Source organism: Argiope bruennichi, chromosome 1 (genome assembly GCF_947563725.1).
Source record: "Argiope bruennichi chromosome 1, qqArgBrue1.1, whole genome shotgun sequence".
NCBI lineage: Eukaryota > Metazoa > Arthropoda > Arachnida > Araneae > Araneidae > Argiope > Argiope bruennichi.
The window spans coordinates 118,883,994-118,903,371 of NC_079151.1; the positions used below are offsets into that span (position 1 = coordinate 118,883,994).

General features: G+C 31.9%; 1 protein-coding gene across 13 annotated transcripts in view; it reads right to left on the reverse strand.

Moving 5' to 3' along the window:
* The window catches only part of LOC129969449 (la-related protein 4B-like), a 218,286-nt gene that overhangs the window by 88,151 nt on the left and 110,757 nt on the right, over positions 1-19,378 (reverse strand). Inside the window, exon 1 of one of the 13 annotated variants that reach the window (XM_056084130.1) lies at positions 1,259-1,402. The exons of the other annotated variants lie outside the window; for them this stretch is intronic. The gene's annotated coding sequence lies outside the window, so the exon portion shown is untranslated. Of the gene's footprint in view, positions 1-1,258; positions 1,403-19,378 lie in introns of those variants that run through there. 13 annotated transcript variants of the gene reach the window in all.

Below are 19,378 nucleotides of genomic sequence, written 5' to 3' on the forward strand. Positions count from 1 at the left end.
GTTCGGCTCACTTTGATCAGCAAAAGTGCAAAAGATGCCGATGATTATTCCTACCTCTTCATGATCTTTAACTCATGAACTTAGATAAATATATTAAACCAAATGGAATTAAAATTCACTACAAACCAACTATATAATCTATGTGTTTAAAATGGAAGTCAAAACCAAACAACCAGTTTCTCTCCCCCCAGCTTTAACCACCATTCCGATTGTGCCAATTTTTATTTCATAAAACCTTTTGACCACTAGATACACCATTAGTGATCGTAAGGTCCACAACCTTTCTCATTTTTGACAGAAATCTCAGGAACATTACTCCACTGTGCATTTCCTATGGGAGAGGAATGCACTACAGATCCTCCCATCCAAAATAGCCAATATTATACTTATTACTTATGATGTCTATTGTTTAACAGCGGATTCTAAAACCCTCCACGCTTTTGCGCATGCGTTAAGATGAGTTTAATTTGATAAAATAGGGGAGAGAGGAAAGACGGAAGGAGATGTTTACATTTGACAATAAAGTAAATTCTGGAAATATGCACATCCTTCCGCGTCTCCCCCCTTAATGATATAGAATTGTCAAAAAGTGATCGTCTCATGATGCTGAAAAGAACAGTAGATACGCTAAATTTTAAGACAAAACCTTGACATAATCTACAGATTAAAAAAATACGTTGAGGTGTTTCGTCATTAGTTTCGCCACTTTGCATGAATAGTGACTCATTTAGAATACTCTGTGCTTATTGTGCAAGTATAATTCAAAACAGTACTTCCATTTTATATGATCAGATACAGTTCATCAAAATTATTTGACATTATTATATTGTTGATATTAATCTAGTGGGCAAACATCTAATGGCTGAAAACGGCTAGTGTTATATTTTGTTAAGAAAAATGCAGCATTATAATTTTTATTAATTACTTGCCAAAATAACTACATTCCAAAATGATATGACGAATTCTGTGCCCCATTGCTTAACAATTTAAAAATCTTTTGCTGTATTATACCCCACTCATATCAATTTTTTTCTTTTTTTTTAAACAACTAATAAGGTTCAAGCGATAGAACAAACATAAATAGACATTAATTAACTGTCCATTGTTTTTCTATGTATTGATATGTCACGTCTTTTTCCACCTGCAAGACCGGAAATGGATTCCCAAATTTAATTAGCTCGTCCTACTTGACGTACATCATTTATATATATAACATGTGCCTTATATTATTTGACTAAGGAAAGAAATATGCTCTTACCGTAGAACGAAGGTTTTATTTAATCCAAATTTCCAGTTGATTACGTCCTAGTCCAGATATTCAAAGCTGTTGCAATGTTTTCTTACTAACACAGCAGACTAATTCAACAGTCAGAAAAAAATATAAAGCGCGGCAAGTATTCTCACAGAACTAAGAATTTCTCGGACTGGAATATTCTGAACACACATTTGCCAATGAAGCTTTTTCTAGTTTATCATGAGGAACAACTCAACCCGAATAGTTCCATTATCAGTAGCCTTATCATTACTATCTAGAGCAAAAGATAAAGATACACACACAGAGATTTCTCAATAGATAATGACTCGGATGAAGATGAATGGTTTATGTGACTCATATCCGGTTTTATTTCAACACCTCATTTCAATTTCGTCAATATTTAGTCAAATAATTAAGCAGATGTTGAATGTTATTTATTTATCGTTTGTGAATCGTTCTGGTAGGGGGAATTTATTCGTATCCGTGTTAGTTATTATTGAAATGGATAAATTGGGATTTTTAGAAAAAAGTCTGTTATGTCCTAATGCCAGAGAATCAGAATTAATAAATATCGAAAAACATCAGTGAACGAAGAAAAATTTAAGGGTTTAGTTTAGTTATATTAAAGTCCCGTTGTAAAGCAACACGAGGACTATTTTGGGACGGACCTCGTCATTTTGAACCGCGGTCAGATGACGAGGACGACACTTGAGCTGGCACCCCCCTCCCCTTCTCCACACCAGCGGGAGGAAGTTTGGCATGACGGATTTAACGTGCAACAGACCCCCTTACACGGCGGTTGTTCGGTGGAATCGGGTCTCGAACCTGAAACCCTACGGTTCACAATCCGGGACCTTACCACCAAGCCACCGCGGCCCCAAAAATTTAAGGGAAGCGATTATGAAAAATAGTTTTCCGTATCAAAGTTTTAAGAGACGAAATTTCTTGGTGACTGAAAGTGAATTTGCTCCAAAGGTTTGTGTTGAATACTTCAAACATTGCACTTGAATATGTTCAATGTCATTTTCTTGGTAACAGGAGAGGCAGTCAGGGTTATTAAAAAGTCCAGATTTATTCAGTAGAGCATGGTGTTGATCATCCGGGTAATTAGACGTGCTATTATTACATCTTCTCTTCTATTTTTAACCCATGAGATAAGATCAGGGTTAATATTAAACGAACTTTCTTCAACTCAAAATTTAATCAGTTCATCTTAAGACTTAGGCCTCTTGAGATCTATGTACACTATGTTCGATTTATGCTCCGATTTGCCTACTTGAGAGGAGTGTCACGGAGTACTTGAATTCAAGGTTCTTAACCTCATGACATAACAGGGGAATAGAGATTTATGATCTCACGATCGTTGCATCTAGAAAGACAAATGCGATTCTGACCACTATGATACCATCCGCTCCGTGACATAAATCTCCATTTTACCAGGCCCTTTTTGGGAAACGTTGAAAATATTACACAATGTAAAAGGTCCCAGATATGAGTTATGAAGATCAAGAAGTTTCTGTATATTCCTATCTTGTATTACTTTAACCTTTTCTTCTAAACATTCAATAAGAATTATTTTAAATCATTTTTAATTTCTCGTATATGAAGTATAGATAAAGTATTGTAATTGTCAAAAAATTCAAACTCGAGATTTGATGATTCTCCATGATTCAGATCTTCCTGAATGCTTTTTTGGCATTATATCTGTATCTGTGAACACGATAAACTCAAAAACATTTTATACAAAATCACTGAAATCAGATATATGGAATTACGATTACTTTTATTAAATTTTGAATGAAATCCATTAACAAAAATGCTCTATTACAAATGAAACCGACAAGTACAAAATGCAAAGAGCTAGGTAAATAACATTTGATACAATATTATAGCATTTAAAATGTAGACACTTTTCAAAATTTGAACCAAATCGTTCAAACAGTTGACCGTCAGTCTGTCTGTACTTTCGCAATAAGTAATAAAGGCAATGACTTAAATCAGTGAAATGTGGCATGTGATTTTGTGACCATAATTTAATTCAGTGTCAAATTGTGATGTCAATCGGTCGGCAAAAAGGCATCCAAAATACATATAGATTAAATAAGTAAAGTATTCGCAACTTTACTTGAGGTCCACAATTTTATGCAAGGGGGGGGATAAAAAATATTGGAGAATTTGCGAGAAAGTTAGAGGGAGATCACTCCAGCTATATCACTTATAGATGCAGCTTTTATAAGCCATTAATTGTGGAATTCTTCAGCACACGTTGTATAGAATCCACCCTTTTCTTATTTTTCTGCACATATAACTTACGACAGCGGTTTCCAATAAATAGGCCGTGGAATTATTTTTTTATATTTTCTTTCAAAAATTGATGAAGAAAACCAATGGAACTTAAATCATTTTGAAGAAGACAATATACAGAAATTAAAAGTACCATCGAATGAGAAAAAAAAAACTATTAAAAAGACTCTTAAAAAGTATTCGAAAACAATATCATTGGTCCAATTTTGGAAAAATATTTGTCAATAGTATTCAACAATTATTGGCTGTCTTATGGAGAGGAAAACAAATGTCAAAAAAATTCCTTCTTTCAGCTAAACATTATTTTATTTGTAATTTCAATCATTCATGTGTTTGTGAGTTTATATATATATAATTTTATGCTATTATTAATGCGAAATATATTTGTATATGTAATAATAAATAAAAGCAATTTTCTACTGATTTAAACTCTGGCTTCATTGTAACTATACCTTCTGAATTGTGCAGCTTATATTTATTGCACTGAACCAAAACGCTGTATCAATAAATTCCCTTCAAAATTATATAAACTCAGAATACATTCTCATTCTCGTTCTTTCAAGCTTAATTATTAGTTGATTTAATTACTTTATTAGATTTTTATTCGATTCATGTGGCGTCACCTGGTAGAGAATTTGTGAAAAAATTGGTTATAAGAGTCCAATTACTATTTAAATCACTATTTCTTAATTTTTTTTTTAAAAAAATAAGACGCAGAAAATAATTTAAGCCCAAAAATCTCTATTTTTTTCTTTGATAAATAAAAACGTTTTTTTTTTTTAAATTTATATATATATATATATATATATATATATATATATATATATATATATATTATATTTATGAATAGCATCTGTCTTCGTTTCTTTTTTCGAAATGAATACTTGCAAAAAGATTAGTTTCCGATTTTTATTAGACTGTTATCGTAGAATCTGGCAAAAATAAACCTTGACCTGATCTTCTTTACAATCTAAAAGTCATTGAAACAGGAAGCAAAATTCAATCGACAATAAAAATATTTTTACAACCAATAAATTTATTTTTATTACTTCTAAGTTTCTACTATTTATACGATTTTTAGAGGTATTTTTCCTAACAATTTTTATATTATTACGGAAATCGTCCGATGGGTGTACAGTAAAAGAAGCTCGACACTCTAGGTCATCGAAAAATACGTTTTATTCCAAAAATATTTTTAAAAAATGCTGAATATACGAAATGAAAAAGCAGTTACACAGCATAAGAAATAAACATTAAATCTCGAAATAGAAAATAGTGTTAACATGCAGCATTAAAACAACTACAGAGCTCGCTCTGCGATTAAGACTCGAAAAAGAGAATCGAATGAATAAATCTTCATCGTGAACCACTTTTCTTCGCGTTGTTACCTCGCTATATTTTCTCCCAATAAGGCGTGATGTCGTTTGGAATTTTCTAGAAGAACCTACAGCTCTCAGTTTCTAATACAAATAAGGTCATATTCTTGCATTTTCATGAGCCTTTTGCAGCCAAATTTGTCATCTTGCTGTCAAATAATCGCCAAATTTCGGAGGTTATTGACTTGGTATGAATTCAGTATTCATTAAGAATATCTGCTGCCTTCCTTTATAGAGATGAAATGATCATTGCAAGAAAGCTATAATGCAAATTTGTAACAATATACTCAAACTTAAAAAAAAAAAAAAAATGGAGCTTGCATCAATTAACAGCATGCTATTAAATCCTCTAGACTAAAAGTCAAATTCTATTTAAAATTTAATGAAGTATAACTGTAGTTGGAAACCAGTTTGATCTTTGTATCTGATAGGTATTCTGCTTTGAAATAATAAGCAGTGAGTTTCATAACTTTGAGCAGTTTTCAAAAGACTTTTATAATATTTAAGATCTGCACTTTGAACGAATAAGCAGCTTAGTTGAACTCTAAACAGTCATCCCACACATGCTCACACTCTCTTTCAAATATGGGCTGCGATTTACTTTGCATTTCTTACATAAAATGCAAAGTGATCCATGCCAAATCAAATTTTGAATTTACTGCGCATCATACGACTAATGTTCCTAGCGGCAAGAACAATTTTTTGAACGTTTAGAATAAGTATTTGTTTTTCGCTTTATATTTTCTTCTTTTATTCTAGTTCATATATCAGAAAGTTCCTTTAAAAATTTCTTTTTAAAATTTTGTAAATTTATTTCATATCATTTGCTATTGGCATTAGAATCATTCAAGTTCGTCAGTTGCATTAAAATGTGATCTGAACTTATTATTATTCTTTTAGAAAAGGAAGTGTGTGCATATGTGTGTGTGTGCGCGTGGTCCAGGCGAATCTAAGTCAATTAGAGTTATGAAATTCTGCCCATATGTAGTTGTAATGGCATCTAAGCTAAAATTTTAAAATGTAATATTGAAAATGTTTTATTTCATATTTTGTTTTGTTTTCTCAAATTTTTTATTATGCATAAAATCTATAAAGAATCCAAATGCCTGCTTTGTCTACTGTCTCCCCGCGTTAGCTGTACCCAACTGCCGACTCACTACTATATGCCTGGCTACTCCACACAAGACTCGATGCTGCTTCAATACTTGTCTGCAAACCTCGGAATGTTGTACCTATTCCTCAATACACTAATTGCTTGAGCTCCACTCAACGCCTGTGCTTCGCTGGACTAATCCAACTAAATCTTCGTTCACTCACAATACGATTCTTTATATGACTCACTTTACAATTGACTTCGGTTTTGACAGCTTGCCTTTTATAGCTTCCGGAGTATGGCACAGAAGGTTCTCAAACAATAAAGAATAACTCGCTTCCTACTGGTCCTATCGCCAAAATTTCTGAGGCTTCTAGTATCATCCATTTTACTGTCAAATTTTTCATCATGTCACCAAATGGTCGCCCAGCTTGTCGCCAAGCCCGGGGATCAATGATCCGGGCATCCGATCATCAACCAATAGCTCTGACCGTAAAACTATCTTTCCTACAATGGAACTAACTGTGTTGGGAAGCTACATTACTGATTCGTAACAATATTGAAGCAAATAAGATATAACCTATTTGATGAAGAGTTCACATTATCCTAATACTTTTTAATCTATAAAATTAATATTTTTTTACATATTTATTTGGAATTAGAATAAACCGTTTTTTAATCTACCTGCTTGCAGTTCTATCTTAGTCTAACAGCTCTACGAACCTAGGCTGCTATTTGTTAATTCACCCTGGATAGGCATATAGATATTGTTAGTAATTCGGAATAAGTTGTCAAATGCTGTCGACAACTTATAGCCGGTCTTTTATAGCTTCCGGAGCAGGGCATAGAAAATTCTCGAACAATCAAGCATAACTCGCTTCATATTGGTCCTATCTCCAAAATTCCTGAATATTCTAATATCATCCGATTTGGCACCAAATTCATCAAAGTCGCCAAATGGTTGCCAAGTTTGTCGCCAACCCAGCAATCAATAATATTGAATGTAAAACTATCGTTCTTACGATGGAATTAGCTGTGTTGAGAAACAACATTGCAGATTCGTAACAATATAAAAATTGTGTTTTGGTCTTTGATTTTAAACATTATTATATATTTTGCCATCTTTATTGAATTTTAGTAAAGTTTGCAATTTTCTAATGCAAACGATCTTTTCTCACATTTTATTATCATTAATCTATTTTTCACACAATTGTTTTATTAATTTCTCTTTTAAATCTCGAGCTATTTATTCTCGGTCAAGTAGGCTCATTGAAATAAGAAAAGTGTTCGTAATAAATCCATACCAGGAAAACATGGCGGAACTTTACCTCGCCGATAGTCATCCGTTCGGAAATGAGTAGATCCATCATATGTGGAAATAAAAAAAAATATATTAAAAAAATAACCAAAAATGAATGAGTCTTTCCATTGAAGAAAAAAGAGCATAAATGCTGCCTTTAAAAAAATATTAGAAAATATTCAAGATATAAATTGAAATGAATAAAACATATTGCTAAGAATACGATTGACTTCGGCTTTGACAGCCGGCCTTTTATAGCTACCGGAGTAGGGCACAGAAGGTTCTTGAACAATCAAGCATAACTTGCCTCCTATTGGTCCTATCACTAAAATTCCTGTAGATTCTAGTATTATCCATTTTATCGCCAAATTCGTAAAAAAATCGCCAAATGGTCGTCTAACCAACACCCAATAATGCTGACAGTAAAACTATCGTACCTACGATGGAACTAACTATGCTAGGAAGCAATGTTACAGATTCGTAACAATATGAGAATCGTATTTTAGACTCTGATTTTAAATATTATTATAGATTTACCTAATTTTATAAAATTTTAGAAATTAGCGATTCTAATGCTAATGATCTTTCGTTACACTTTAATATGGTCATCTATTTTCCTCACAATTGTTTTCTAAAATAATTATTTTCTCTTTTAAATCTCGAGCCGTTTATTCTCAGTCAAGTAGGCTCATTCAAATAAGAAAAGTTTTCGTAATAAATTTCTCCATGTCAGGAAAACATGGCGGAACTTTACCTCTCTGATAGTCTTCCGTTCAGAAATGAGAAGATTCATCATATGTGGGAATAAAAAACGATATTTAAAAAATAAAAATAAAAAATGAATTAATCTTTCCGTTGAAGAAAAAACAACATGAATGCTGCCTTTTTAAAAAAAATTATCAGAAAATATTGAAGATATAAATTGAAATGAATAAAATATATTGCAAAGAATAAGATATATTCGAAAAAATTATTTGAATTTATTGGATTAAAACGGAAGAAAATATTAGAAAACCAGAAAAGTAGGATGTCAGAGAATATATAGAGGAAGGAATTGTATATTCCGCTTTCAATTGTAAAATTCAACATGTTATTTCTTGTAGAATACATATATCATAGCAAAGAATTTTGGAGGATTCAACTTCTAAAAAATTTTTCTAGATATATTTCTGAGATAAAATAAACCATGCTTTTCAAAACTACAGTTATCTCATCCATCAAAAGGGGTAACAAATAAAATATTTGAAAATATAAGTCATAAACAACGAATTCGAAAATTTTACATTTAGTTTACTATTATTATTTTATATATATGGTTCAATCTAGAATTGCTGTTCTGCCCACTGCAATGTTTCTCGAACTGTTCCATTTTCATATTCATTTTATTCTATTTATTTATTTAAAGAAAACGCAAACTGCAGAAGAAGCTTTAGCGATAAAATGCATGATTCAAAAGGAATATAAAAATAAACAATGGATAACATAAGATTGTGAATACTTAATTTTTAAAACCTTCAAAAACATGTGAAGATTTTTAATGTTATATAGAGTTAGTCTTAAAAAAATTAAGAAGCCCATTAAGAATTCAAAAGTTAAATGCGCTCATTGTTAAAAAACATTAAATAACCGAAAAAAAATTTAAAAGTGATCAATATTTTATTTTATAAATACCTAAAACATATTAAAAAAAATCAAATTTTTCTGAAAACTAGTTAAAGGCTCGCTTGTTTAATTTTACATTTCAACACATTTTTAGCATGTTAATGATTTGTTTTTAGTTAATATTTCATATTTCATTAACCTTATGATATATATATATATATTTATTTATCTATAATGACTCCAGACTGCCCTGCATCTAGGTTTGTAACAACGATATTGAAGCAGATGTTCGGTTTTATAAATACTTTAATATCTGAACGAATATAATGAAGTATAAAAGCATGTAACTTATTTGATGAGAAGTACACATTATCCTAGCATTTTATAATCTAAAGTATTCACATTTTTGGTATATTTATTTGGTAACTGAATTTATTCTTTAATCGAACTGCTTGCAGCTCATTCCCAGCCTAGCAACCCTAGGGCTGCTATTTGGAAATCCGTCACTGGATAGGCATAGATATCGTTGGTAATTCGGAATATGCCGGAACACATGCTAAATTTCATTTAGTTAGCTCTTTTCTCTTTTAGGGTTATAATATTCACAGATCGACAAACAGAAACAAATTTCTGAAAGTAAATTTTCGTTCAGAAGGAGATCTGTAAATTTGATATACATAAACATCTCGGGACCGAATTTTCCGAAGATAATTTTACGTTCTCTTCGTATGCGATAACATAAAATAAATGATAAATTCCCTACTGAATTTAACGGAGTAAAAGTTTCAAATTTATTGAGAAAGTAAAAAAAAACCCAACTATTTTTCATTTTAATTTCCCAGAGATCTACATCTTCAGACTATGCAAAATTATTTCATCATGGTTTGAACAAAGTTTGGAAAAAAAATTCTCAGTGACATTTACTTTGATCATCATCGATTTCACTCTATGGGATATTGCAAAATGAACAAATTACTATTACATTTTGCGAGCAGTTTCAGGATCTGTATCCTATTACAAAGGTTGAAGTAAACGGAGGGACAATTTCGATTACTTCAATACTTTATGTTAATGTAGCAGGCATTGGAAATAATTTCTAGAGAATCGGGAGTAATTTCTAAATGTGCTCTTTTAAAAGGATTACAACCACAGCATGATTTATTTTCCATGATTCCAGCATACCGTAAAACATAATGCAGTTGACACTATTTTCAATATTTGTAATATTCGATTGTAATATGAAAACTATTTCCAGCTTGCAGAGAGATTAGTTATGACAAAAATAAATAAATAAAGATGAAGGCAATATTTTATTTGTGCATTATAAGATATATTGATTTCAAAATTTGTAATATTTGACAGCAACACGATTTCACATCCAGTTTACATTCAACCACGATCGGAGGTTTGGTTTAGTTTAGTTACATTAACGTCAAGTTTGAAGCAACAATGGGGCTATTTTTTGGGACGGACTTCGTAATTTTGAACCGTGGTCAGATGACGAGGACGACACCTGAGCTGGCACCCCCTCTCCACACCACACCACACCAGCGGGAGAACGTTTGGTCATGACGGATTTAACGACTAGCGTCTCAATCGCAACGTAATCCTTATGGGATGGGCGAATCCATCCTGAACCGTACTTTTCACGGGTAGGTACGTTCGACCGAGAGGGACCGAGGGTACGTTTGACCGAGGGGAATTTATTCTGTTTGAGTTTATATTCTGAATTAACAACATTCTAATCATATTATAGAAAATACTTCTACAGAAAGATTATATCAGGAAGCTTATTCTATTTAAAGTATATATATTTCAGATACTTCAATTTGTCAATGTCTTTTGTGACTATCTATGGTTTAAAAATCCAACTTTTAGTTTATATTACACAATTGAAATGTTCTCATGTCATATTTTAAATTTAAAAATAGCAGAATCATTTTTTTTAGTTCATAGTAACATATTAAGAAATATAGAAATGTGAAGTTTAAGAATTATAAAAAAAATAGACATACACTGTTCTGGGAATGTAAAGGCAAATATAACCATTGGCAGAATATTTTTTTCTCAGACTATAAAGATATTATATCCATACAATCATATGAAGTTCTAATAGGCACATCTTTCTTATTTATTGCAGAAATAGTGCATGTTAGATGTAAGTGAAAAATATGTTTCCATATTATTCAGAAATTTTTCTGTAAAGGAATGTTATATTACAATTAAATTTTTTTCAAAATCAGTAAATTACCAATTTTAAAGATGATGTATTAATGGAAACATTTGTCGGGTCAAAAGTACTTTTAAATGATTTCAAGATTCATTAACAATCAGGAAATTCAGAACCCTATAAAAACAGAATTAGTAATAATAATAATAAAAACAGTAGAAAACAAGTAAAAGCCACCTGAAAATGAATTGTCTGAAATATTGCCTTTGTACGTTTGTTGTGTTTTTGCTATAAATTTCATAAAATGGTATTTGTATTAAATATCCATTAAATAAGATGAAAGATCACTGAAAAATATGTTTTAAGCTAATATGTCGGCACCTTACTCGGAAAACGCATCCTTCCACTACAGCGAAAAACGATTCAAATGAACCGGGATAAGCGTTGAGCTACAACTCAACATTTAAAAGACAACGTTTATCCCTGCTGCCCCTCTCGGTCAAACGTCCCTACCTGTCGAAAGTATGGTTTGGGATAGATTCGCCCATCCCATAGGGATAGACGTTGCGATTGAGACACTAGTGATTTAACGTGCAACAGACCCCCTTACACGACGGTTCTTCGGCAGAATCGGGTCTCGAACCTGAAACCCTCCGGTTCCGAAGCCGAGACCTTACCGCCAGGCCACCGCGGCCTAACATGACCGGAGGAAGAAGATGAAATGCATTATATTAAGATTATGTACTGATGTCAAGATTTGTATGACTTTATTGCAACACGTTCCCACATCTGGCTTGCATTCTGCGAAGACAGTGAGATTTCCCATGACTACAAAAAGATAGAAGTTGATGCATTAGATTATGCGGCACATAATGAATTCACTTCGGATTAATTTGTAATGCTCGAATGCAACAGGATTCCCACATCCATTTTGTATTCTATGGAGATATTGAGATTTTACATGACCTAAAAGAGAAGATAAAACTGAAATGCACTGAATGAAGAGTATACACCGATTTCAAGATTTGTTGTTTATAATGGCACTTGCCATTGACAAGCTCGCTGACGAAGTCAGCGATTTTAAGCCAAGGGAGCGTCTCTTGTTTTAGTAGCGCCAACTAGGGCCAAGAGTGCGTCTTAGCTACTCATGCATCACATTCGCTTGCACAACCCGTTTTTACAGGGGGGCACATTCACACACCTCACAGATAGAACATATGAAGAACAACCATGCCCGAACCGAGACTCGAACCCAGGACGTCCATTTCACGGGGAAGACGCGCTACCCGTATGCTAGGACACCGGCTCAAGATTTATAATACTCGATTGCAACAAGATCCCACATTCAGCTTGTCCATGACCGAAGAATCATAAAAAAATCACAATATTACATTATGCGGTACATAGTGAATACACTTCGATTTCAAGATTTGCAATGTCCGAATGCAACATGACCGAACATCCCACATCCATTTTGCATTGAACAAAGATAATAAGATTGTCCATGACCGTAAAGATAAAATTGAAATGCATTAGATGAAGAGCATACGCCGATTTCAAGATTTGTAATACTCGACTGCAACAAGATCCCACATTCAGCTTGAATTCTACGAAGACAGCAAAATTGTCCATGACCGAAGGAAAATAAAAGGCAATGTATTACAAGATCAATGACACAATTCATCTGCAGTGCCGGGGGGGATAAGGTAATTGCTTGTGGAGTCCACAGAGAGAGGGGAGGATTCGGATCCTTATAGAAGCAACTCATTATCAGTACCCGCAGTAGAGATCAGATGCATTATCACTCTCTCAAGAGAGCTAGACATGCGGGTGATTTTATCTGCCAGCATTTTGTGTGGAAAAAAGTTGATGGATGGTTAGTAGTTCTAAGAACAGTTTCTCGGAATATGGAGGGTTTTAGTTCTGTCAATAAAAACCTTGATTTCATCATTAAAGGCAGATGGTTAGAATCACACACTGCGTTTAGTTTTGTATCACAGTGAACCAAAAGGACACAAAACTAAAAATGACAATTTTAGGATTCTTAAAAATTTTGAATATAGAATTTTATCTTGAAATAAGCCATAGTAATGCAAGCTTTAGTAATTTTCCATTTTTATATAAAGACCTTCAGTAAATCTATATACTGAAATGATTTTCATTACAAAATGTCCAAAATATTTGTTTATATTTTCTTTTATGATTGTCTCTAAAATCCAATATATAAATATAAACATAATTTTACAGATGCATGGCAGAAAAGAAGAAAGTTTTGAAATCAATTTAAATTTATTTTACTCGGAATCATAATTTGTATTGGAGAAAGGTGATGATAAAAAGTCGTATATTTACATCTCGACGTAACAGCAAAGGTGTGAAATGTGTCCCTTCAGTGATTTTACTATGAGATTCTGATAGGGATTCTTGGCCTCGTATCGATTAAGTCAAGGGAATCTTAGATATCTTTGAAAAGATGTGTGAGTATTATAAATTTTTATCCTTTCGCTCGGAGCCTAAGAAAAGGCAAAAGTCATCAGTTTGTTGCTATTGGAGCTAGGCGAGGATCGAACTCGCATCCTTATGGTTCGTAGCCGCGTAACATGACCACAAGACAAAAGAAATATCTCTTGTCTCGTAGCTGCTATCTAGCTTATAAAGCGTCATCACAAGTTTTCTAAAGCGTGTGTTAGAAATAATTAAATAAAAAGTGAAAATTTGATTAGGAAATAGAAGAATATTTTAGAATGAAAACATAGGCTAATTTAAGATAAAAATTAGGAAATTAATTATGATTTAAATTAAATTTAAAAATACCATATTATATATATATATATATATATATATATATATATATATATATATATATATATATATATATATATATATATATATATATATATATCCTCTACGGAACATAGATTCTTGGTAGGAATCCTGTATTTTCAGAATCTATAGCCTGAATATTTATTTTGGACGTCATTTGCCGCCAAATTTACACCAAAAGTTGACACAGAATTAAGATAATATGCCGAGTTTCATTCATTTCAGTCACTGCGTTTATGAATTATTTCTTTAACATGCATGCGAAATAACAGATAGACAGACAGTCAGCCGTTTGATAGATTGGTTCAAAATTTGAACCAAAGAATTGATATTTTGGATGCTAAACCTGTGTATCCATTTTTTTTTCTTTTTCTAGCTCTTTGCGTTTTGTAGTATCGAAATCCTTTGTACTCGAATTGTCAAGCTGACTAATTTTCTATTTTAGACCTTCTGACTAATTTTAGATTAGAGACGATATACCAAAATTCATATATCTAGTTCAAAGCGTTTTTTTCAGTTATCGTGTTCACAGACAGACATAATGCCGATAATGTATTTTTAGGACTCGGCTGACTAGGCAAAAGGAACCCGATATGAGGTCTTACATCCGAACTGTAAAGTTCAATCAAATTTGGAACGATAAGGAAGTCTATACGCACTGAACCAAAAAATTCAACAAACTAGACAGATGCAATTAGGTGTATGGTTTTATTACAATAATTGTATATTTGCGTGAATAGTTGAGCTATATCCAATTGATTTCTTGTATTTTCTGTATAGGAACATGGTAACTTCAAAATCTAGCGAGTTGTGTTGATTCATTTTAATATTTGTATTTTACATCAAAATTTACATCCGAACTGTAAGTTTCAATCAAATTTGGAACGATAAGGAAGTCTATACGCACTGAACCCAAAAATGCAACAAACTAGACAGATGCAATTAGGTATATGGTTTTATTACAAGAATTGTATATTTGCATGAATAGTTGCACTATATGCATTTGATTTCTTGTATTTTCTGTAAAAAGCATGATAACTTCCAAATCTAGCGAGTTGTGTTGATTCATTTTAACATTTGTATTTTACATCAAAAATTTACATCCGGACCGTAAGGTTCAATCAAATTTGGAACGATAAGGAAGTCTGTACGCACTGAACCCAAAAATGCAACAAACTAGACAGATGCAATTAGGTATATGGTTTTATTACAAGAATTGTATATTTGCATGAATAGTTGCACTATATGCATTTGATTTCTTGTATTTTCTGTAAAAAGCATGATAACTTCCAAATCTAGCGAGTTGTGTTGATTCATTTTAACATTTGTATTTTACATCAAAAATTTACATCCGGACCGTAAGGTTCAATCAAATTTGGAACGATAAGGAAGTCTGTACGCACTGAACCCAAAAATGCAACAAACTAGACAGATGCAATTAGGTATATGGTTTTATTACAAGAATTGTATATTTGCATGAATAGTTGCACTATATGCATTTGATTTCTTGTATTTTCTGTAAAAAGCATGATAACTTCCAAATCTAGCGAGTTGTGTTGATTCATTTTAACATTTGTATTTTACATCAAAAATTTACATCCGGACCGTAAGGTTCAATCAAATTTGGAACGATAAGGAAGTCTGTACGCACTGAACCCAAAAATGCAACAAACTAGACAGATGCAATTAGGTATATGGTTTTATTACAAGAATTGTATATTTGCATGAATAGTTGCACTATATGCATTTGATTTCTTGTATTTTCTGTAAAAAGCATGATAACTTCCAAATCTAGCGAGTTGTGTTGATTCATTTTAACATTTGTATTTTACATCAAAAATTTACATCCGGACCGTAAGGTTCAATCAAATTTGGAACGATAAGGAAGTCTGTACGCACTGAACCCAAAAATGCAACAAACTAGACAGATGCAATTAGGTATATGGTTTTATTACAAGAATTGTATATTTGCATGAATAGTTGCACTATATGCATTTGATTTCTTGTATTTTCTGTAAAAAGCATGATAACTTCCAAATCTAGCGAGTTGTGTTGATTCATTTTAACATTTGTATTTTACATCAAAAATTTACATCCGGACCGTAAGGTTCAATCAAATTTGGAACGATAAGAAAGTCTATACGCACTGAACACAAAAATGCAACAAACTAGACAGATGCAATTAGGTATATGGTTTTATTACAAGAATTGTATATTTGCATGAATAGTTGCACTATATGCATTTGGTTTCTTGTATTTTCTGTAAAAAGCATGATAACTTCCAAATCTAGCGAGTTGTGTTGATTCATTTTAACATTTGTATTTTACATCAAAAATTTACATCCGGACCGTAAGGTTCAATCAAATTTGGAACGATAAGGTAGTCTGTACGCACTGAACACAAAAATGCAACAAACTAGACAGATGCAATTAGGTATATGGTTTTATTACAAGAATTGTATATTTGCATGAATAGTTGCACTATATGCATTTGATTTCTTGTATTTTCTGTAAAAAGCATGATAACTTCCAAATCTAGCGAGTTGTGTTGATTCATTTTAACATTTGTATTTTACATCAAAAATTTACATCCGGACCGTAAGGTTCAATCAAATTTGGAACGATAAGGAAGTCTGTACGCACTGAACCCAAAAATGCAACAAACTAGACAGATGCAATTAGGTATATGGTTTTATTACAAGAATTGTATATTTGCATGAATAGTTGCACTATATGCATTTGGTTTCTTGTATTTTCTGTAAAAAGCATGATAACTTCCAAATCTAGCGAGTTGTGTTGATTCATTTTAACATTTGTATTTTACATCAAAAATTTACATCCGGACCGTAAGGTTCAATCAAATTTGGAACGATAAGGTAGTCTGTACGCACTGAACACAAAAATGCAACAAACTAGACAGATGCAATTAGGTATATGGTTTTATTACAAGAATTGTATATTTGCATGAATAGTTGCACTATATGCATTTGATTTCTTGTATTTTCTGTAAAAAGCATGATAACTTCCAAATCTAGCGAGTTGTGTTGATTCATTTTAACATTTGTATTTTACATCAAAAATTTACATCCGGACCGTAAGGTTCAATCAAATTTGGAACGATAAGGTAGTCTGTACGCACTGAACACAAAAATGCAACAAACTAGACAGATGCAATTAGGTATATGGTTTTATTACAAGAATTGTATATTTGCATGAATAGTTGCACTATATGCATTTGGTTTCTTGTATTTTCTGTAAAAAGCATGATAACTTCCAAATCTAGCGAGTTGTGTTGATTCATTTTAACATTTGTATTTTACATCAAAAATTTACATCCGGACCGTAAGGTTCAATCAAATTTGGAACGATAAGGTAGTCTGTACGCACTGAACACAAAAATGCAACAAACTAGACAGATGCAATTAGGTATATGGTTTTATTACAAGAATTGTATATTTGCATGAATAGTTGCACTATATGCATTTGATTTCTTGTATTTTCTGTAAAAAGCATGATAACTTCCAAATCTAGCGAGTTGTGTTGATTCATTTTAACATTTGTATTTTACATCAAAAATTTACATCCGGACCGTAAGGTTCAATCAAATTTGGAACGATAAGGTAGTCTGTACGCACTGAACACAAAAATGCAACAAACTAGACAGATGCAATTAGGTATATGGTTTTATTACAAGAATTGTATATTTGCATGAATAGTTGCACTATATGCATTTGATTTCTTGTATTTTCTGTAAAAAGCATGATAACTTCCAAATCTAGCGAGTTGTGTTGATTCATTTTAACATTTGTATTTTACATCAAAAATTTACATCCGGACCGTAAGGTTCAATCAAATTTGGAACGATAAGGTAGTCTGTACGCACTGAACCCAAAAATGCAACAAACTAGACAGATGCAATTAGGTATATGGTTTTATTACAAGAATTGTATATTTGCATGAATAGTTGCACTATATGCATTTGATTTCTTGTATTTTCTGTAAAAAGCATGATAACTTCCAAATCTAGCAAGTTGTGTTGATTCATTTTAACATTTGTATTTTACATCAAAAATTTACATCCGGACCGTAAGGTTCAATCAAATTTGGAACGATAAGAAAGTCTATACGCACTGAACACAAAAATGCAACAAACTAGACAGATGCAATTAGGTATATGGTTTTATTACAAGAATTGTATATTTGCATGAATAGTTACACATAGTTATCCATTTATAGTTATAGTTATCCATTTATAGTTAATAGTTATCCATTTGGTTTCCTGTATTTTCTGTACATGAACATGATAACTTCCAAATCTAGTAAGTTGTGTGGATTCATTTTAATATTTGTATTTTACATCAAAAAGTTATATTTATGGCTAATTTTAGACTTAATATATCAAAGGTAAGGTTATCTATCTAAGTATTTGCATGAAAATGAGCTTTATAATTCAGAATCTCTACGGGAAAAATAAAAATATATAATAATTTTGTATTTAATCTTGCTATCAAAATTGCATATCTGTGCTTAATTTTTGATTTAATTGTTCAACGTGACGAGGAAAAACCTGAACTCCTGAAGCGTCTTTTCATATTTGAAAATCTTTTAAGTTAATATATATATATTCAATATAATAATATTTTAAGAATAAAGAACATTTTAATAATTGCGTAAATAAGTTTCTTCTTTTTTTATGAATATAAAATCTCGAGGCATATCCTTTCTGATTTAATATCGATCCTGCCGTTTCAAATTCAGCTTTCTAAAATAAAATATTTATTATTCTAGTACATTTCCACCGTTCTCGTCTTCATGTAAAATGTAAATATTCTATCTTCAAAATTCAGAGAAATATTCGTCAATCAGAGAACCAAAAGAATATTCTTCAGTAAGTCATTAAGACAAAGACTTTGGAAAATCGCTCATTGCTCTAGAACTTACGTCAGAGCAAATATTTAAAGAGTAATTGTTTCCAAGAATTTCAAATGAGTTGGTCGCTAGATTCGAAAAATGACAAAAATAGTTCTATTTCGAACTCTAGAAAAGGAAATGAATTCGCCACGATGATTACTTGTTTGCAGTCTAAAAATACGCATTTTCGGAAGTTTGTTTTGTGTGGCTTCCCCGCAGAATGGGCGCAGAAGACACGTGGGAAAAAAGAATAAAAAAAAGGAGCCCTACGAATTATCAAAAGACTGCTAGAATTTTCTTAAAAGATTCTATTTCAATTCTATGCTTGGTTTTGTATGTTTGGTATCTTCGAAATAAAGATTTTTGCTTCAAACTCAAAATTGCTGCATTTTTCTTAAAAGATACTATTTGAAATTTGTGTTAGGCTTTGCATGTTTGATATAGCTGAAGCAGCGTTTCTACGCTTTAAATGCAAAATTGTTAAAAAATTTTCACTAGATTTTGTTCTTCGATTCCATGCTACGTTTGACATATTTCTTATATC